The sequence below is a fragment of the Ailuropoda melanoleuca genome, chromosome 4 (assembly GCF_002007445.2).
Source record: "Ailuropoda melanoleuca isolate Jingjing chromosome 4, ASM200744v2, whole genome shotgun sequence".
NCBI classification, from domain to species: Eukaryota; Metazoa; Chordata; class Mammalia; order Carnivora; family Ursidae; genus Ailuropoda; species Ailuropoda melanoleuca.
Window position 1 is genome coordinate 113,827,810 of NC_048221.1, and position 19,999 is coordinate 113,847,808.

The window sequence follows — 19,999 nt, forward strand, 5'->3', positions numbered from 1 at the left end:
TTACAAAATTTTCCAGCCCGTGGGGAGTCTTATAATTTTCTTTGGAGCGGCAAAAATAAATTTCAGACCTTATCATTTTGTCATTTAAAGTCCCTAAATCTAGAGCCAGTGTGATTAGGAATGCTGGCAGACTTGCAGGGAAAAAGCTCTCTCCCAAGACCTCGTTGTGTTCCAGCGAGCTTGCCAGTTCTGCCTGTCTGTCCAGCAAGAGATTGTGTAATGCCAACACTCCTGGGAGCCTACGGAAGCTGAAAGAGCCTGCCTGGTACTTTAACCTACTCCAGCAGGTCCCCCAAACAAAGGACTTCTTCATTGTCCCTCTGCAGAACCAGCTCAGACCACGTCCTGCTGGATTTAAAGCTATAAACCATCCATGTACTGGCACAGGTGGCTCAGAGGTAGCCCTTTTCTCATTTGTGTGAGTCAGAACTTCTGAGCTGACTAGGATTGTACATCCACAATGACAATAGCACCCGAGGGTATGGCCTCGGACTACACAGCGTGGCAAGTGTAGGTTCCACTGAAGGCAGAGCCCCTGGCCGGGGCAGGTGACGGACACCAGGATGGGATTACTGCTCCTTGAAAGAGGCAGTGGGGGAATTGGGTAGCTCTGATTTCCCTTGGATTACCTCTAAATTACAATCTCAGGGAGGTCTGGAAGGCCATGTCTCAAAGAATTTGTCTTTTAAATATGTCCACTGATGGGACCCTGTCTCTTGGTGAAAGCTGCTGGGTGTTAAAGAGTGTCCTATTAAAATGTAATGACCCTATGGCGGATTCTGCCTTAAACGTGACCAGTTTTCCAGCAGAGACAGCCAAGAGCAGGGAGGAAAAGCCTGGGGCAGGGATGGGGCGTCAGAGCCCTGGGCAGGCAAGGCTTAGACTGGACTAGGGGTAGAAGAGGCTGAAAGAGAAACGTTTTGTTTCCAGACTGCACTGCCTCCCACTGCCACCAGTAAGACAAAACAAGGCGTCGGGGTCCCTCTGTGTCATCAGTGGGTTGAGGACAGAGTCAGGTTGGGAAGGAAAAGGGGAGAAGGAAGAAAGGAGAAAGGAAAGAGAGAAATGAGGGGGTGCCTGGGTGGCTCAGTTGGTTAAGCGTCTGCCTTCGGCTCAGGTCATGATCCCAGGGTCCTAGGATTGAGCCCCACATCTGGCTCCCTGCTCAGAGGGGAGTCTGCTGCTGCTTCTGCCCCTCCCCCGGCTCATGATCATGAGCTCACACACTCGCTCTCTCAAATAAATAAATAAATAAAATCTTGGGGGGAAAAAAAGGGAAGGGAGAAAGGAGAAGCCTTCAGTGGGGGATGGGGGTAGGCAGCTAGCCTCGGCCGGGGGCGGGGGGCATGCCCAGTTGCCCCCTCCAGCTATCGGCTGCTGACCGAGGGCCCGTGATGTATCTGAAGGTGCAGGCAGTGGGGGAGACCGGAAGGGGCACTGGCCTGGACGGCAGGAGTTCTGGTCCCTGTCCTGCGGTACCTGGCTGGGTCACCTCTGGGGTTTCTTAACCACAGCAGGAGGGGTTGGCAGAACGGAACAATTCTCCAGTCGTGAGTTGGTGATGATGGGACAGCCTTGCGATTCCACCACCGGTGGGGAGCAACACCCCACCCAGAAGACATCCTGATGAACCCAAGGGAGTGGCTGGCTGTAGAGGCCTTGGTCTCCCCTAGTTCCCACCCCACTATTGGCAGAAGGTTCATAGGAGAAGTGCTTGGAGACCGCTGCTAGTCTTAATTCTTTTCTTTAACCTTGAGATAAGAACGCCTTTGTTTGAGTCTCAAGCAAGTCTCAAGTTATGTAACTCACTTTTCATAAAACTCTCCCTGACTGCTTTATATTCAGCCTTTTAGCTGCCCTGGTTTGAGGCTTTCATTGAATAGGTGGCCTTGTATTTATGCTAAGTGTTTTGTCTTTGTCTTTCAGATCTTGACAGGATAATCACATTGGTTTGTTTAGTAAACACGGAGGCCAGCTCTACCACCACCCAGCTGCCTGGCGCATGGCCTGGGTGGCCTGGGAAAGCTTTGCTTGATCACAGGGCTTCAGGGGAACAAGCCCCAACCAAATGAGATCTGCCTCCTTCCCAAACCCGTAGCCCCTCAGAGACCCGGACAATTTTGTTCTTGTCTGTAGAGTGACAAGAGTGACAAGAGTGTCTGTAGAGTGTCCCTGGGGTTCACTCTACAGAGTGAACCCCAGGGACAAGCTTTAGTCATTGCTAACTCCTTAGAGTGGTGCCCTGTCCACAGCAGCTCCCTTCCTCTAGCTGTAGTCGTTTCAAGGTCTTCATAACCTTTCTGCTATTTTAAATTAGCTGTTTACTAAGTTTCGTTTAGAGTAAGTGCTGTGTTCCACTTTGCACTAGAGTGGGGGCTCCCCACAGGAGCAGGCGCCCACAGGTGCGCTTTGTATCAGGTGCGTGCTCAACCATGCAGCCAACAACCACTTACTGACCACCCAGTGTTTACTAGGCACTGGGCATGCTGGGATAGATGTGTACATAAATTTAAAAAAAATGCTGAGAGGTATTGGCAAAACTAGAAGTTTCCTCAAACCCTCATGCTCTCCCCTGCTAAGCATTTGGGAGGTTGCCATCCACTGATTCACTACTTGATGTGCTAGATCCTGGGATGGGGCAAGGGGGTGCCAGTGATGAATAAGACTTGTTCTCAAGGAATCCATTGGCCAGTGTGCTGTGGGGGGCATGAGGAGAACAGACGTGGAAATGAGTAACTCTGATTACTGTGAGGTTGGTGTCTTCATGGAGTGACGCATTCAGTGTCATGAGAGCAGTAATTGGAGGAGGACAACGAGAGGGCTCCAGTTTACTGAGTATGGGTACAGCAAGGGTTTGACAGGAGAAGAGGGGAAGAGCATTCAGGCAGGAGGAACAGCATGTGTAAATATGGAGCCAAGAGAGGATTTGCCGGTTGCCAGAACAGGAACGCGTTGCTGGAGTTTTTACAGGTGTGGGAAGGTAGGGGAGGCAGAAGAGGGAGAAGGCTTGGAGAAGCCATGGGAAAGGAGGCTGGGAAGGTTAGCTAGGGCTAGATTGTGGAAAATCTGGCCCCAGGGCCTAATAGGGCAGCCCATAGAAATGTTGATCTCAGGCTCCCGGCGCTGGTTGAGAAGGACCTGAGTAGTCAAAGGGGGCATATCTACAGATCTCTGAGTCCTGACTTGTTGCTGAAGCTCTGTTTTAGAAATTTTCAATAGCATTTGGACACATTCAGGGGTAGGGGCAAGTATGGGGAGACCTTTTAAAGAAAAAGAATACCAAATTGGGTTACAAGAATGCTGGAGTGCCTCCCAGAGCCTTGGAAAAGACTTGTACAAGTGGGGCACTCCAAAGCTTGCCCTTCACCAGTCTCAATCTCTGGAACCTGAGTCGTGTTTATCTGAAATACTGCAAGTCAAAAGTAAGGCCTGATTTTATGATTTCACAGCTATTTCCCTGGGAGAAAAGTCTTTTGCTGCCAGGTCTTCCTCTGCTATACACGAGTCTTGGTCCTATGCCCTCTTTTCTACCTACACCCTTTCCCTAAGTGACCAGCTTCTCGCACGACTCATGGTGTCTTCTATGCTCTGGCCCCTACCTGCCGTTCAGGCCACCTCTCCCCTCTCTCTCCCTGCTCTAGCCGCAGGGGCTCTCTGTCTGGTCCTCAGGTGTGTGAAGCTTCCTCCCATCTCAGCACCTTTGTCTCTGCCCACCTGGGTTCCCTCTGCTTCCAGAGCTTCCTCTTCACTTTCGGGACACCGCCTCAGTGGCCCCCCTCTCAGGGAGGCTGGCCCTGGTCATCCAACCTAATGGAACTCCTAGTCACTCTCTATTGCACTGCTTTGCTTTCTTTTCTTCGTTGCACTTTTCACGTAACCAAACTCATTTATTTCTTATTAGTCTCAGGTGTGCAACATATGATTCCACAATTCTCAATTCCACATTCCTCAATGCTCACCGTGATAAGTGTAGTCACCATCTATCACCACTACATTATGACAATGTTATTGGCCGTTGAAATCTTATTTTTCGTTTGGCTTTTTACTATCTGCAAAAATGTCTCCCACCGCATAAGCTGCTTGAGTGCTGGGACCTCGTTTGTCTCGCTCACTGTGCTTATATCCTCAGCCCCTGGACACTCGACTTTAAAGGAGTTATAATCCTTTGCATTTGGGTAGAACTTTCTAGTTTCCAAAAAACTTTTACATACATAATCTCACTTTTACCTCAAAGCAACCCAGTGATGTAAGTAGGAGAGGGATTGCTACGGCTCTATCTTAAACGAGGTGATTGAAATTTAGAGGGGTGGAATGATTTGTTACAATTTTCCAGCTAATAAGTGACGGCCCCAGGTCCCCGTCCATCAAGATCAACTCTCTTCATTTTGGCTCATATTTTGCTAAGACTTGTTTCTTCTCCTGTTCCTCAGAGCAAGGGAATCCATCCATGTAAGGATTGAGAAAGCACCTGTCCCCGTCCCTCTGAGAGGAAAGGAAATGAGAGCTTGGCTTCCACATAAAGATTTATGGCAGACAGTCTAACCTTCACCTGTGGGCTGAGCAGAGAATGAGAATGATAATGATTTCCTTTGGACAATATCAACCCATTCCCTATGAATAGCAGAATTTTGTTAACCTATCATGAAAACTGAAAGGGAGTTGAATTTTCATTTTGATTTAATGTCAAAAGCATCAACTGCTGGGCAATTTCACATATTTTACCCTTAAAGGCAAACCTATTAGCTGGTGATTGAAGAATGAAAGCCAAACTTGCTATTTTTAAAAATAGAGGTATGACAAGTAATGTTTTTCTAAAATTGTCTAGAGAATCAGTAATAGAACAGGGAGTTCAGAAACTTGCAATTCCTGGTCCCCGTCAAAGACTACTGGAAGTAAATTTCTACAACTCTCTGGGCTTCAATTCTCCATTAGTAGAATCTTGAGAAAACGTTGATGCCTTTAAAATACTCGATGTGACCCTTGTATGGATTTTTTTATTGACAAATTATGTAGAAATGTGTGCAAATCACATAGAGCTCAGTAAGTTTGCACAAAGTGAACACTCGTGTGATCACCTCCCAGATCAAGAAATAAATCATGAGCAGCTCCCCAGAGTCCTTTTCTTGCCTGTCGTTCCAATAACTACCCTTCCTGAACAAACATAACCACTATCTTGAGTTCTACCACAATAGATTAGTTTTATCTGCTTTTGAACTTTATACAAATGGAATCATATTGTATGTAGTTGTCTTTTTTGAGGGGAGGAGGGTCTGGCTTTTTCTGCTCTAGGTTATGTTGGTAAGACTCATCCATATTGTTGGGTATAGTTATGGTTTGTTTATTCCCATAACTCTATAGTAGCTTACTGCCTAAATATGCTACATATCCATTCTGCTACTGGTGGCCATTTGGGTTGTTTCCAGTTTGGGGCTATTATAAATGTGCTGCTATGACCATTTTTATATATGTCTTTTGGTGAAAATATATGTGGATTTTAGTTGGGTATAAATCTAGGAGTAGAATTTCTGGACCATAGGATATACTTATATTTACAGATACTGCCAAAGAATTTTCCAAAGTGGTTTTAGCAATTTCTTCCTCCATCATTAATGTATGAGAGGAGGCCCAGTTAGTCCACATTCTTTTGAATACTTGACATTATCTATCTACTCCTTTTAGCTGTGCTAGAATGTGACCAATGATGGATTTTAATTTATTAAATTATACCAAATTAAATTAGTTATAATTTAGTAAATGTATTTGCAGAATTGCACCTAAGAAACCCGAGGTTAGGTAAAGATTAGGTCAGTTTTGATGCTCAGTTATATTCTTATGTTGCTAATTCTTTCATATACATAGCTTCAGCCTACCCAACAAGATGGCAAGCTTCTCGAAATCAAGGGCTTTGTCATTAAACTTCTTTCACATTTGTTATAGCCCTTAGCACAGTGCTGGGCGCAGAGTAGTTCTGATTGAATTTGGCTGAACTGAATAATGGAGGCAAACCCACCAAGGTCTGTCTATGCAATATGTCTCTGTTCCTAGTTCCTTGCCTAATCACTGTTTTCAGGCATTTCCTAGGGTGATGAAAGGTTCAGAGAGGAATTCTAGAAAATGTTCAATTCCTTGATGTTCTATCAGAGCCTACATTCCAGGTGCTAAAACTCTTTAGGTAGAATGAACCCTTCTATTTTCAACAGGGTTTTATTGAGGCATGTACCTTAGGCCACCAGAAAGTAGAAGAGACAGAAGTCTGTCTTACCCTGCGTTATCAGGAGGAAGCATTGTTTGTGTCCTTCCATGCTTGAAGGGGTGCTTTGGACTCAAAATGTCTGATCTTATTACACTAGCCTAATTTCCCTATGGCTGCAACCAGTTTGATAGAAATTTCTCCAAAGGCCACAGTAATCTCTGTGATACTTAGCTCCCTGTTTTGCTGATTTTTCTTATCTGTCCTAATTTTTAAGAACTATTTCTGTCATCTCATCAACTAAAGCATCTGTATTCAATTGTCCATTTCAACATGCAGCCTTGTATCATGCTATGCACATTTTTGTCCATATTGAATGCTGGCTATTTCTGGACTGAAATCCTGAGATGTTAAGTTAGTACATTTTTACAGTTCTGATTTAGTTTGGAATTAGGCACTTACTGAAAATAATTGGTAGAACTATCCCTCCACTCCCATACCTGGCCTTTCAGTTTTGGACTCTGACATTCAGCAAGGAAGATAGGTTTTAACAGATGTGGTCATTAAGTGGGGATTAAAGAAAGAAAAAAAACTGGGCCTTGAGAAACTTGTATAGAATGCTGACAAAACAGAGCCAGGTTTCAGAGTCCATTTGGGCTACCTGCTATCAGACCTATCAAGGTAAGAGCGTGTGTGTGTGTGCGCGTGTGTGTATGTGTCTGTGTGTCTGTGTGTAGGGGAAGGCGCAAGAAATGAGAAGTCCCTGAAAAGAATACTGTGGTGAGATCCCAAAAGCATATCAGTTAGTAATTGTATACAGTCACTAATGGGAACAGGCTTGTTCTGCAAGCTGAAATCACAATCAATAGGTAATCAGATCTAGTGCTCTGGGCCTCCCCCTACACGGTGATTGTTGTAGACTAGACCAGAGCACAATAGCCTGGTTGATTCTTTCCTCTTTCTCTCTTATCAGGGCTGGCCAGATTCCCAAGATTTCTGGGGAGAGGGAGGAGGGCTGTGAGTTTCAGAATGTTTTTTCTTGGGGGATGGGCCTCATGTCTCAGCCTTTCTTGGAGATCATATGTCTCCTATCATGTGTTACATACATGTATGTGTCTCCCTTCATATATGCATTTGCTTTTCATTCTCGGATTTAGCTGGCTATGACTCTTGGGTTTATCAAATTCAGGTACATTAGGCAAGTCCATGTGTGGTTTTGGGTAGGTAACCAGGGGCCATAAACCTGGGATGGATCAAGCAGGCAGATGAATATGAAGTGGAGTCTGTGCAAGCTGGAGAACTACTTCCCTTCCAAAGGGGGGATCACTAGTCAGCTTCCGACCATGGTCACCATGGTCAGATGTGAGTTTTTTAGAAACATCCAGAAACTCAGATTTTTAAAAATGTGATTTCTTGATTTTTAAATGTTTGTAATTAATTTAGAAAATTTAAAAACCACTTTATTGGCAAACTATGTGAGGATAAAATAAAACAAATCTGTAGGTCTCATTTGGCTCCCAACTCTGGGCCTCCAGGTTAAACTGACTTTCCACAGGGAAAAATCCAACTTATTAAAGTTACTTTAAGTTATGGGAGACTATATTATAAGGATATGTGTAACAATAAGATCAACAGGATTTTCAACTATGCCATAAGGCCTCATAGAAACCCAGGACCTCTATTAAACAACGCAGACAAGGGATGAACAGGAACAAGGTCTAACTGGTACTTACTGAATATTGGAAGGTCCTTTATCACCATCGATGGTAAACCTTATGCTTCTCAATTGGTGGTATGTTTCAACATAAGCTGCCTATGACTCCCATTACTTCTTCTGGTACTTGTAGAATTCTTGATTGGGTCTCAGGGCTTCCAGGCTTGTTCCTAGCCTGTTTGTGAAGGGCCTTCATTACTTCAGTTATGACCAAATTTAGGGGGAGAGGAGGGAAGAGTCATTATCCTTGTCGCAAGTGGATTGTTCGGGCAGGAGGAGCAGCTGGTGGGTCAGGGTATGTCTGGAAGTCATGTTCTTCTCTAAGACAAACAATATGGCTGCCTTTCCATCAGCCATTCCTCCCTTCTTCCTTTCTAACAATATCTCAACTTTGTTCAGGTATCAGGCAACGTATGTGCTTCAGGGAAAGCTGATTTCACCCCAAAGCAGGGTGGATCTTGATTACACCAAACCAATCACGGCAAGGCCATTTTCCTTGTCAAAGATTAGTGTAGGAATTGGCATAAGTAGCAATTTTGAGCAGTGAGATTGCAATGAAGTTTAAAGAAAATTTAAAATTAAATTAAAATTAAAAAAAACTAAATTAAAACTTAAAATTCCCTCTGAAGAAAAGAGATTCAAAGCAGGAAATAGACCCTCTTTTGTTCACACTGTTGCATCTCTGCGGAGCACTTAAAACTGTGGCAGCCAGTTTGCAACTGTAGAGGATAAACGTGTACACAAAGGGCAACCTTTTGGTTGGAGAAAGGAAGAGCAGAGGAAGGAGAAGCAGAAAATTGGAAAACACAATGCAACCAGATGTCTTAATGATGTCATTGAACAGTGAGCTCATCAACCCTGAGATCATTTTACGTTTGAACTTACTGTTACATGAGATATGACATTCTCCTTTTGTTGCTGATGTTCCTGGTTCAGTTTTCTGTTATTTTCAGCTTAAGGCACCCTAACGTATTATCAATTATTGTTCCACTTGGAGTAATGAAATAGCCTAGCTTTCCCTTCAAGATTCAATTGTGTCCTCAAAAAAGGGTTTACCAGAAGTTGCCTATGAGTTTAAATGTTGCCTTTTATGCTCCAGTCTGTGTTGGAGGAACCTGCTACAGGCTTGCAGATGTGATCAGAGATCTCACTGGCAGGAGAAAAGAGCTTTCTTGGAAACCCATGGTGGATTGGTAGCTTGTGCCCAATAGCATATCCTCATACTGTATATACCCCAGGTCTGCTACCTGGGGAATCAGGCACAATCTTAGATTTAAAATACTCATACTCATTGTACTGCAAATGATCTAATTTTCAAAGGATCTGTTGAGCCTACGAAGTTGTCTTTGGGTCGTGATCACTATCTACAGGCCCAGTGTAAATCCCCGAGGCACAGTTTACCAGATCCCTGCCCCCCCCCCCAGCTAGAGATCTCACACTTACCTCAGGGTGCTTCCCCAGAAGCACTCCCAAGTGTCTCCTCTACTGAAATACTTGATGCTACCGTCCTTTATATTTCCTTCCCACCTTTGTTGTCTGCGTGCTTCTCCCCTTCCCTGCCACCCAAGAGGGAATAGCTGGCCAGATTGCTTTAGCAGATGCTGGGGGAGTAGAATAGAACCCAAGGTCACCTTACTCTTTGTTTCCTTGCTGTGGGATTTGGGAGCACCATCTTTTGAGCAGATGCAGATTCCCCAGAATCCTATGTGACTTTAATACATACCATTTATCCTCTTTTCGGGGGTTCCTGAATTTTTGTTGCTGAATTTCTCTTTCCTCTTTTCTGACCCACAGAGGGCACTTCTTTGCTTGGCAGCCTTTGCTTACACCTTCCTAAACTGAACTTCCTCTTAGCTTCTTCTGCCCGTTCTCGACTGCTCGCAGCTAGCTCCTTTACCTCCATATATCTCTTTTCTCTGTTTTTTTCACCAGAGGCCTGTTATTTTCCTTCCAGCCTTTCTGGGGCATCTATGTGTACACCTGGAATTTCAGCGGTTTCCTGGAGCTCTCCTGTCTTAATTTTGGGAAGCTGCCATGTCTTAGTCCGTGCACAGTATTTAACCTCACCCCCAGAATGGCCGCCAGCGCCTCAGTTCTCACATAAGCATAATGAAAGATGCTAAAATTGCTCTGAAAATAGTTTTCCCTGTTAAAGTATTAGACTGAAAGATTTTGTGTTCTTTTATACAAATGCAACGTCTATGGTGAGACGTATCCTGCTTATCTTGTCAAGAACAAGTCCCCTACCTACCGTCGTGATGAACTTCCCCTAGTGTTTCTTCATTGCATTTGACAAATCCTGTCACTCACCATCATTCAGGATGAGCTAAAAGAAAACACGGATGTCTGTGAGGACAGAGTTGCAATTCGGAATGTAGGGTGTTGCTGGTCTTGACCTTCAGATTTAAATATACCCATGACTAAAATCTAAAAATGCTGTTTTCCAGATGGATATGCGCATTTTTGGTTCTGCGTACTTTAAATAAGAACAGGAGGAAAATATTTAACCTGTGCTGAAATTCCTAAATATTTTTTAACACCTGTTATAGTGCAATTTTGCCTTCCTGAGCAAGGGCCAAAATACAGCTAGTAAAGACAATAATTCTCCTTCAAGTTCCTTTCGGCTTTGCACCCATTTTTATGTGCGTTAGTTTTGTGTTGGGTTGGTCAAATATTCAGTGCCCTTGCAGGAAGGACAAGTAAGATTAGTGAGGAGGTGGGCCCGAGAAGTGAGGGGCAGAGGAGAGGCACAATATCTAGAAGGTGCTGCAGACCCTTGGTTAGAGGGGAGAGACCAGAGACAGAACTGGCTTCATGAGACTTTGAGGCATTCCCAGCAAGAGGTGAGAGAAAGAAACAGCAACATCTTTGAGAATCTTTAGGCACAAGCAGAACTGCTTGGAATAAAGCGTGGCAGGGCTGGCTGGAGGTTGATCTCGCTGCCTCTGTATGGAATCTTCTCAACTGTGGTGCCCACTGGACCAGAGGCTCCAGGAGCATCAGCAGTCTGCATACTTGGCACAGATCCTAGCTCTCTCCATGGGCGCTGTCAGCACCAGCAAGGATATGGCTTTGTCCTTAAGAACTCGGAGGAAAGCAGATGCTGATGGGAGGGGCGCTGGAGGAGATGGGGCAGCTGGGCAGAGAAGTACAAGTGAGCATGAATACTTGCTCAAGAGGAAACCAACCAACCGGCCTATAAGTGATAGTGGTATGTTGCACCCCCTTCCGTTTTGGGGAAATGAAGGTGCCTGATGGATAAATACATTTTCCAGTGATCCTGTCACAGAGTCAGAATTGCAATCTGGAGCTCCCGTTTCCGGATTATCCGTAGCAAGTGTGATTGTTTCTAAGGATGAATTTCCATGGATTAAAATATGTAACGTGTGTTGTGCTGGGAGTGAGCATACCTTTAAGATGCTCCAGAGGCTTCTGGAATGGAGCAGAGAATGGGTATGAGATTAGAGCATCCTTGGTCTCTGCCAGCGTGGCCTAGTGTAGAGCCACAGAAAAGTAATGGCTGGTGCGCGGCCCTTCTCCCGCAACAGGCGACTCTCCCCCAAAGCAGCGAAGCAGCGTGAGCTCTGCATCTGAGAAGCGGCCCACATGACATACCCTGGAGCAGCAATCACGTTATCTTCTGAGATCTTCCACTGATGTCGCTCGCTGACAAGGAAAGGACTTGTGGTGGGGGATCGTCAGGCCAAGCCCAAAGAGCTATTGGTATTATGCACCCAGAGTCCTCAAGCTGTTGCAGGTGAACAACTTAGTGGTTCTAAGTGTGCGCTCTCGAGGTCTACCTGCGAGTTCAAAGCCCGGCTCCACTAGCTTACAAACCGGGTAGCTTTGGGCAAACCAGTTAATTTCTCTTGGCTTCAGGCTCCTTGGTGTAAAAACGGAAGAGTAGTACTACCTCTGTTTTGGAGCCGTTGTGAGCTTAACTGAAAAAAAGTGATATAAATATATTATCATGGTAACATGAATTACCAGACGTCCGTAAGACCCTGATAGATATTGTTGATAAGTCTTGGTAGAGGATTCCAGGGATCTTCCCCTGAGATTTGAAAATCTGCCTCTGGTATCTTAGGCTCCATTGTTTTCTACTCCCTCCTAGAACAACAGCTAAAGGAACAGGGCTGCAGGCAGAGTGGAAAGCTCACTCAGGTGACCGTCTGGCAAGGGGAGGGGGCCTGGGCTACATGCCCGTGTCCCGGTGCTCTTTGTGTGAGGCCTTGCTGGGCTCTGCTGTGAGGCGGCTTGGCTGGTCTGGTCCCCGGGCACCTTGCACTCGGCTGTGCCATGGGAGTTGACCTGCCTGTACTTTGTTCTTGGCGCAGCCAGGACCCAGTGCTCTTTTTTGCTGATTCAGGTCACCTTGGTGTGGCAAACCTGTCTGAGTTGCACCTACAACCTTCATCTGATTCCTGGTTTAGGCTGAACACTCTGTACTCACAGTCGTGCCCTCTGGTTCCCAGCTCAGCTACCTTCCCAGTCCTTCATGGGCTATATGGTGACAACCAGGTCTCAGCCCAGGGAAACTCAGAGAGACAACCAAGGCCCATTGCCACCTAATGCCCACGCACCATTGTTTTCCATGTGCAGTGAGCATTTCTGAACGGAGCAAGCCCGCTCTGTGCAGCCATTCCCTCCCCAGGTTCCAAACGGGGGAGGGGCAAAACCCTCCTCTGCTTCTGGTAATCCCTTCAGTCTCTTTAACTTCAACCTCCTGGATTCCGCCCTAAAGGAACAAACCAGAATACAGGTACCCTTTGTCTCTCTAGGCTTGTGTTCTTAGACTCAAAGGCGGTAGGAACATGTGAAAGAGTCCTACAGTGGCCAGCTCCAACAGACGTGGAGAGTAGAGGGAAAATAATGTTTGGAAAGTATGGAAAAAACTTAGTCTAGGGGAAATCCTTCCAATCACTAGATGGGTGCAATTGTAAAAAGAAGATTTTGACCCCATCAGTAACAATTAGAAATGGAATTTCTCTCTGGGCACCTGGGGAGCTCAGTCAGTTGAGCATCCGACTCTTGGTTTCTGCGCAGGTCATGACCTCGGGGTTGTGAGATGGAGCCCCACACTGGGCTCCGTGCTGGGCATGGAGCATGCTTGAGACTCTTTTGCCCTCTGCCCCTCTCCCCCTCAAAAAGAAAAAAAAGAAAAGAAATGGAATTTCTCTCTTGTCAAGAATCTACTGCAAAAGGCAACATATGCAATTATAAATGCCGCATGCATTTTCAATACAGAGTATTTGAGATTAGTCACTGAAAAGATAACTTTATATGCTCTGAAATCTGACACTCTTGCACAAAAGACCTGATCGAGGGGCACCTGGGTGGCACAGCGGTTAAGCGTCTGCCTTCGGCTCAGGGCGTGATCCCGGCGTTATGGGATCGAGCCCCACATCAGGCTCCTCGGCTATGAGCCTGCTTCTTCCTCTCCCACTCCCCCTGCTTGTGTTCCCTCTCTCACTGGCTGTCTCTATCTCTGTCAAATAAATAAATAAAATCTTAAAAAAAAAAAAGACCTGATCGAGATCTCCCCAAATTTGACAATAATCCTCAAAAGTCACATGACTTCAATAAGAAAGTGTTAAAAGCTGACAGAGACTTTTTTTAAAAAAGATTTTATTTATTTATTCGACAGAGACACAGACAGCCAGCGACAGAGGGAACACAAGCAGGGGGAGCGGGAGAGGAAGAAGCAGGCTCATAGCGGAGGAGCCTGACGTGGGGCTCGATCCCATAACGCCGGGATCACACCCTGAGCCGAAGGCAGACGCTTAACCGCTGTGCCACCCAGGCGCCCCTGACAGAGATTTTTTAAAACCCTCAATAAATAAGAACATTATTAACTATGCTAGAAGAAAAACTAAATTGTCTTTCCATTTTCTTTTCAGAAAATGATATCCCCAAATTGGTATATCATGAAGAGCCGATCAAAGACTGAACAGTCAAAACTTCAGAAAAATAGTATTAGGAAGATGCCATAAAGTGAATTAATGAAAAATATTATTTTCTGGTATGTTTGTGGTATGTGTTAGCTTTATAAAATTTGTAATTTCTTTTCTCATTCTAAATAAATATTTACTTTTACATCTGATTTTGGTTCAGAATTTTTTTTTCTGAAAGAGGTTCCCCAAACTTGTGGGTGCTTTAGGCCCCACAAATCCTAGATCTGCTCCTGATGGGTGCTGCATGGCCAACAGTCTAATTTACAGTGGCCACCAATGGATATTTGGGCACGCCTGTGGGAGCATGTCCTGCAAGTGGGTGCATTTAACATTCTTATCGCTGTCAAAACAAAATGACAACAACAAAAAATTAAGACCCACTGTTCTAGACAGCAGAAGCAAACAAGCGATTTTACCAGAGTGATTACCGCTATCCCGAATTCAGTGTTTACCGTTGCTACGCACTTGTTTATCATTTTAGCCCGTATGTATTTTTATGCATTGGTATCATACCATGTGCAGGCATTCTGGTTATCTATTGTACAGCACATTGCACCCAAACCTAATGTCTTACAACAGCAATTGTTTCATTATGTTTTATGTTCGCTCACCTTCTGGGAGGGTGATCAGGACAAGCTCAAAAGGTAAATATTTGCCAGGCCGATCAGGCGGCGGTGACATTACCCGTTGCCATCTCAGCTCGAGCGAGGAATGGTTATGGGAAATAGAAAGAAGGAACTCACATTCTGAGCACCTGTACGTGAAGACAGACCCTGAGACTAGGAGGGAGGGGAGAAGTGGCGCGGGGCTTGGGAGGTGTTTGAGGTCAGTGCAGATCTAACTGTCGAGATATGATGATGAAACCACTCTGGAAGGATTAAATAGGTTATAACAAGGACAATCAATTCTAAGGGCATTGTCAAGGTGGAGTGTTCTGTCTGACAACTAGCCAGTCAGATCTGGGGAGCTTGGAATTAAGTTCGGGTGTGAGATAGAAAAGATTTGGCTGCTTTCCAGTTACAAATAAAATATGTTGATTATAATAAGGTCGCTGTAGATATGTCCTCATCTTAAAAGAAGCTAAAATATTGCAATTCCTTCTGAGACGCCTGGCTTTCCCACTGACTTCAAAGGCATTCCTGAAGTCTGGGGAGCAATGGGGAGGATGTTAGGTGTATCCAGACAGGCTGTTTGGGGAGGCTAACATTGACTGCCCTGTTCTCAGAGGAATGGAAAGCACATGGCAGTGTTTCCTTCACGCCACAAGCACATTTTCTGTATCATGATGGCTACATCCACTTCCTTGTTATTATTTTTGAAAAAATGTGATGGAATAGGATAATCGTCCCTAGAGAGTTCCTGACAGTGTTCTTTTCTTTTGTATGCTGATCTTCATTTAAAAACGGGGCTCTGTACGTTTCCAAGTATTCTCAAGCAAGTCCAGTTCACGGAGGTGGATTTTTGTTGCTCCTACTTCTAACCTATCTTAGTGACTGCAAGAGCCCTATGAACTCTGTAGAAGCGGGTCATTCAAATAGATGCTCTCGTTGCATTTAGGAGAGTGCTTGTCAGAATGCTCGCGGGCACCCTTGCCCTGGACGTGGAGGGGCACCTACATCCGCTCCAGCTGCCTGAAACGGTCTCCTGGACATCCAGAAGCTGCTTCTAGCTACTTAGAGGTCTGTATAAATGGCTTCTGATGATAGAATTTTAAGTGCTTAGCCTTAAGACCAGTGTGTAATCTGGAGATGCGTGGTTAAGAACTTAGGCCCTGGAGGCAAGCAGAACTGCGTTTAAATCTCAGCTCTTCAACTTACTCAGCATGTGGCCTTGAACAAATTATGTGACCTTTTAAAACCCGGGTTTCTTCTGTAAAAGGCTGATGATGCCAATAATACTCATTGAGGTATTTTGTAGATTAAATGAAACTATGAATAGGTATTATTATTATTTATTATCTTTTTGCTTTTCAGTCTCTTCTTAGACTCAAAAGAGCTGCTTCGGCGGCACACTAATCATGACGACTGTCATTTCTTACCGTGTGCCAGCCACGGGGCTAAATACTTGATCTACATTAACCGCGGTCATCATGACAAACACACTAGGAAGAGATCTCTGTGTTGCAGCACAGGAAACTGGGGGTCAGAGAGGTTAATTAACTTTCTCAAGGTTACAACACCAAGCTGCAGAGCTGGGGTCTGAGCTCCAAAGTTGGCGTTCTTTTTCACTAAGCCACACTGATGCTAACATATCCCCGTTCAAGTCATTCTCTCCCAGGATCAATGTGGGTTGGAGGGGTCGTTATTTCCCTTTTGTTCTAGAGAAAAATGGACGCCTAAGATTAAGCAGCAAGCCCAAGGGGAAACTCCTCTGCCCACAGTGTTCCATATAGGGCAACTGCCTTTCTAGATGCCGACTATTCTCAAGATGAGACAAACACGGTTGTCTAACTAGAAGCAGGCACTCGTGTCCAGGCCCCTGCAAGTTCCAGCCTCAAGGAACCTTGATGTTTTTGGTTTGATCTCCCTTAGAGACTATAACCAAATGACTCTGGCTCATCAACTTTGGATATAAGTAAAATCTCCCTGCCAATCAGTAACCCAGAGTCCATATTCTTGTCCAAATCTACTCTGGTTTCTCTCTTTCCCTGCAAAAAAATTCCTCTTGGCCCTCTCCCTCGGAATGTTTAATCTCAAAGAAAGCCTCCTAGGTGGCAAAGCAGTTTGCTGGCCATGGTCACTGTGCAACTTCTGGGATTAATCAGTGGCCACTACCACCGAGCCTGCGGAGTCCACCACGGGAAGCCAGTGATTGGGTCAAGCTCACTGGCTCCCGGTGCTCCCGGCGCTACCAGACCCCAGGCCAGTTCTGCAGCCTTGTTCTTCTTTATGTCAACTGGGCCCTGAAGCAACTCTATACACAGAAGTCTACACGGTCTCCGGGACCTGGTGCGATCATCTTCTGTCAGCGCTTGTTGCACAAGAGAGAGCACGTTTTTGCACAAAGAAGCACCAGCTTGTAAGTATGGTGTAGCTTAAACTATTCTTGTAGAAAACACAGCACTGAAAACCCAATAAGGTCAGAAGAAAGGAAAAGGGAGTGAGTAATTATTAAGAGGAGTAGAGGAAATGGGGAAGCAAGTTCTTCAATTCCCCTAAAAGGTTAGTGATGACATATTCACAACTAAACATCTGAATGCAGGATTTCATACAAAATAGGTGATTATGTATGAAAGCAGGAAAATCCAGACTGTGTGGTTGGAGAATATGCTGAGAGTTTTCCTTCTGTTCTAGATGTACAGAATAAGCTGTGAAGAATATCACAAGGTATTTTAACAATATTCTATATAAAAGGAACGAACTGTGTATCAGAAATAGACTGAGAGACGTTGGGTCATTAGTAACTGTTTAAAATTTTTCTATTATTGCTGACTTGTCCCAACATTTTCTAAGATTTTTTCCAGGAAGGAAGTCATAGACGTTAGAATGTCCGAATTAAATCCTTCCTCCTGAAATTAAAGTCTCTTCTATCGTCTACCACAGAAATTTGTTAGAAGCCCAAATGAGCCACTTGCAAAGTAATTTTTAAAAATACTATGGGCAATTTTGTAGGACTATCGAAAATTTGTAAAATAGAGAATAAATATAATCCCCATATCATCCTCCCAGTTTTTATATACCTCCTTCCAGGTTTTTCTATGTCCACACATGTCTTTGCATAGTTGTAATCTAATTTTTTCCGGCTTGATATAAAAATTTTCTCCTGCTGAGTTGTCAGTGGCGATTCTTTTTAATAATTGCATAGTGATACGTGAAGTGTTTTAAAATTTTTTTTCAAAAGATTTTATTTATTTATTTGTTAGAGACAGAGTGAAAGAGAGCACAACCAGGGGGAGCATCAGGCAGAGGGAAATGCGGTCTCCCTGCTGAGCAAGGAGCCCGATGTGGGACCCGATCCCAGGACCCTGGGATCATGACCTGAGCTGAAGGCAGATGCTTAACCAACTGAGCCACCCGGGCATCCCAAGAAGTGTAAGTTCTGTTCGATCTTCGATCCAATTAAAGAGATATGATGTTTTGTCCTTTAAAATAAACAATTTAAATTTTTTATTTTATATTTTTAAAATGATAAAACCCAAACAAATCCATTTTGGAAATAATTTCAAAATTACAGAAAGGTTTCAATAATAAGGATAAACATCGATCACCTATATGTACTTATATCCAGACTCACTATTATTAGTATTTTGCCCCATCTGCTTTATCGTTCTTTCTTCCTTTCTGCCTTCTTCTCTCTCTAATATTTTCTAAACCTTTGAGGGGAGGTTTTATACACACTAGCCCTTTGCTCTAAGATACTCCTCTATGTATTTTGTACAAATTTAATACTGATGGGATGCTTCTACCTACCATCCATATTCCAATTTGGCCAGTTGACTCAATAGTGTCCTTTACAGCATTTCCCCTCCAGTACAGGATCCAGTCTAGGCTCAGGTCGATATCTGATCTAGTTCGTTGTCATGGTTCTTTAGCCTTCTTTAATCTAGAACAGTTTTGCAGTCTTTCCTTGTCTCTTGTGACACTGATGCTTTTGAGGAATATATCCCCCTCTTCTGTTTTTTTTTTTTTTTTTAATACAGTGGGTTTTTGTTTTTTTTTTTTAGGCTTGTCTTAGGTTCCTTCATGGTTGGGTTCATTCCAGACTGGCATCCTGCTTAAGTAATGCTGTGTTTCTCTCAGGGCATCATATCTGGAGGCACATGATGTCTCTCTGTGTCCTCATTGGTGATGTTAAGTTTTGTCTTTTTTTTTAAGCAAGCTCTGTACCCAGTGTGGGGCTTGAATGACCCTGGGATCAAGAGCCACGTGCTCTACTGACTTAGCCAGTCAGACACCCCCGGTGATGCTAATTTTAATCACCTACTCAAAGTGTTGCCTAATTTTGGTTTCTTTTTTTTTTCTTTTATTATATTATGTTAATCACCATACAGTACATCCCCGGATTCCGATGTAAAGTTCGATGCTTCATTAGTTGCGTATAACACCCAGTGCACCATGCAATACGTGCCCTCCTTACTACCCATCACCAGTCTATCCCATTCCCCCACCCCCTCCCCTCTGAAGTCTTCAGTTTGTTTCTCATAGTCCATAGTCTCTCATGTTTCATTCCCCCTTCTGATTACCCCCCTTTTCTTTATCCCTTTCTTCCCCTACCGATCCTCCTAGTTCTTATGTTCCATAGATGAGAGAAATCATATGATAATTGTCTTTCTCTGCTTGACTTATTTCACTTAGCATTATCTCCTCCAGTGCCGTCCATGTTGCAGCAAATGTTGAGAATTCGTTCTTTCTGATAGCTGAGTAATATTCCATTGTATATATGGACCACAGCTTCTTAATCCAGTCATCTGTTGAAGGGCATCTCGGCTCCTTCCATGATTTGGCTATTGTGGACAATGCAGCTATGAACATTGGGGTGCATATGGCCCTTCTCTTTACTACGTCTGTATCTTTGGGGTAAACACCCAGTAGTGCAATGGCTGGGTCATAGGGTAGCTCAATTTTTAACTTTTTAAGGGACCTCCACACTGTTTTCCAGAGTGGCTGTACCAACTTGCATTCCCACCAACAATGTAGGAGGGATCCCCTTTCTCCACATCCTCTCCAACACTAATTTTGGTTTCTATTTTTCTTTTGCAATTAATAAGCAAATGTGAAGAGAAACTTTAGGACAAGCGAATATTTGATTCGTCATCAAATCTTTGCCCCTTGACTTAGCATCCATTGATGACTCTTGTCTGACCCACTCTTTGCTATCATGGTTGCAAACTGATGACTCTTCAACTCTAGCTCGGCCTCCACATTTACCAGTTGACCCTCAGCACCCTACTATAAACAAGAGTGCTCCCTTTGTCTGTCTGTCTGTCTGTCCATCCATCTATCTATCAGTCATCTATGTATTACCTGTCTAATCTATCATTGGTACAGACTCATAGTTTCTTATTTTCCCTATTTTCTATAATTCATTGTTGTCTTTAATTGTTTTAGTGCTCAGATTGTTTCAAATTTGCCAATGGGAGCCCCTTCGGTGTCTTTTTGACACGCCCCATTATTTATTTATTTATTTTTTGAGTACCTCCCT

The 19,999-nt window shown here is 44.2% G+C and overlaps 1 long non-coding RNA gene across 1 annotated transcript in view; it reads left to right on the top strand.

Moving 5' to 3' along the window:
• Positions 1-15,490, top strand: part of LOC105235652 — a 127,997-nt gene extending 112,507 nt beyond the window's left edge. The window contains exons 16-18 of the long non-coding RNA XR_002141843.2: positions 11,453-11,661; positions 13,805-13,926; positions 15,416-15,490. This is a non-coding gene — a long non-coding RNA (uncharacterized LOC105235652). The remainder of the gene's footprint in view (positions 1-11,452; positions 11,662-13,804; positions 13,927-15,415) is intronic.
• Positions 15,491-19,999: the final 4,509 nt, after the last annotated feature.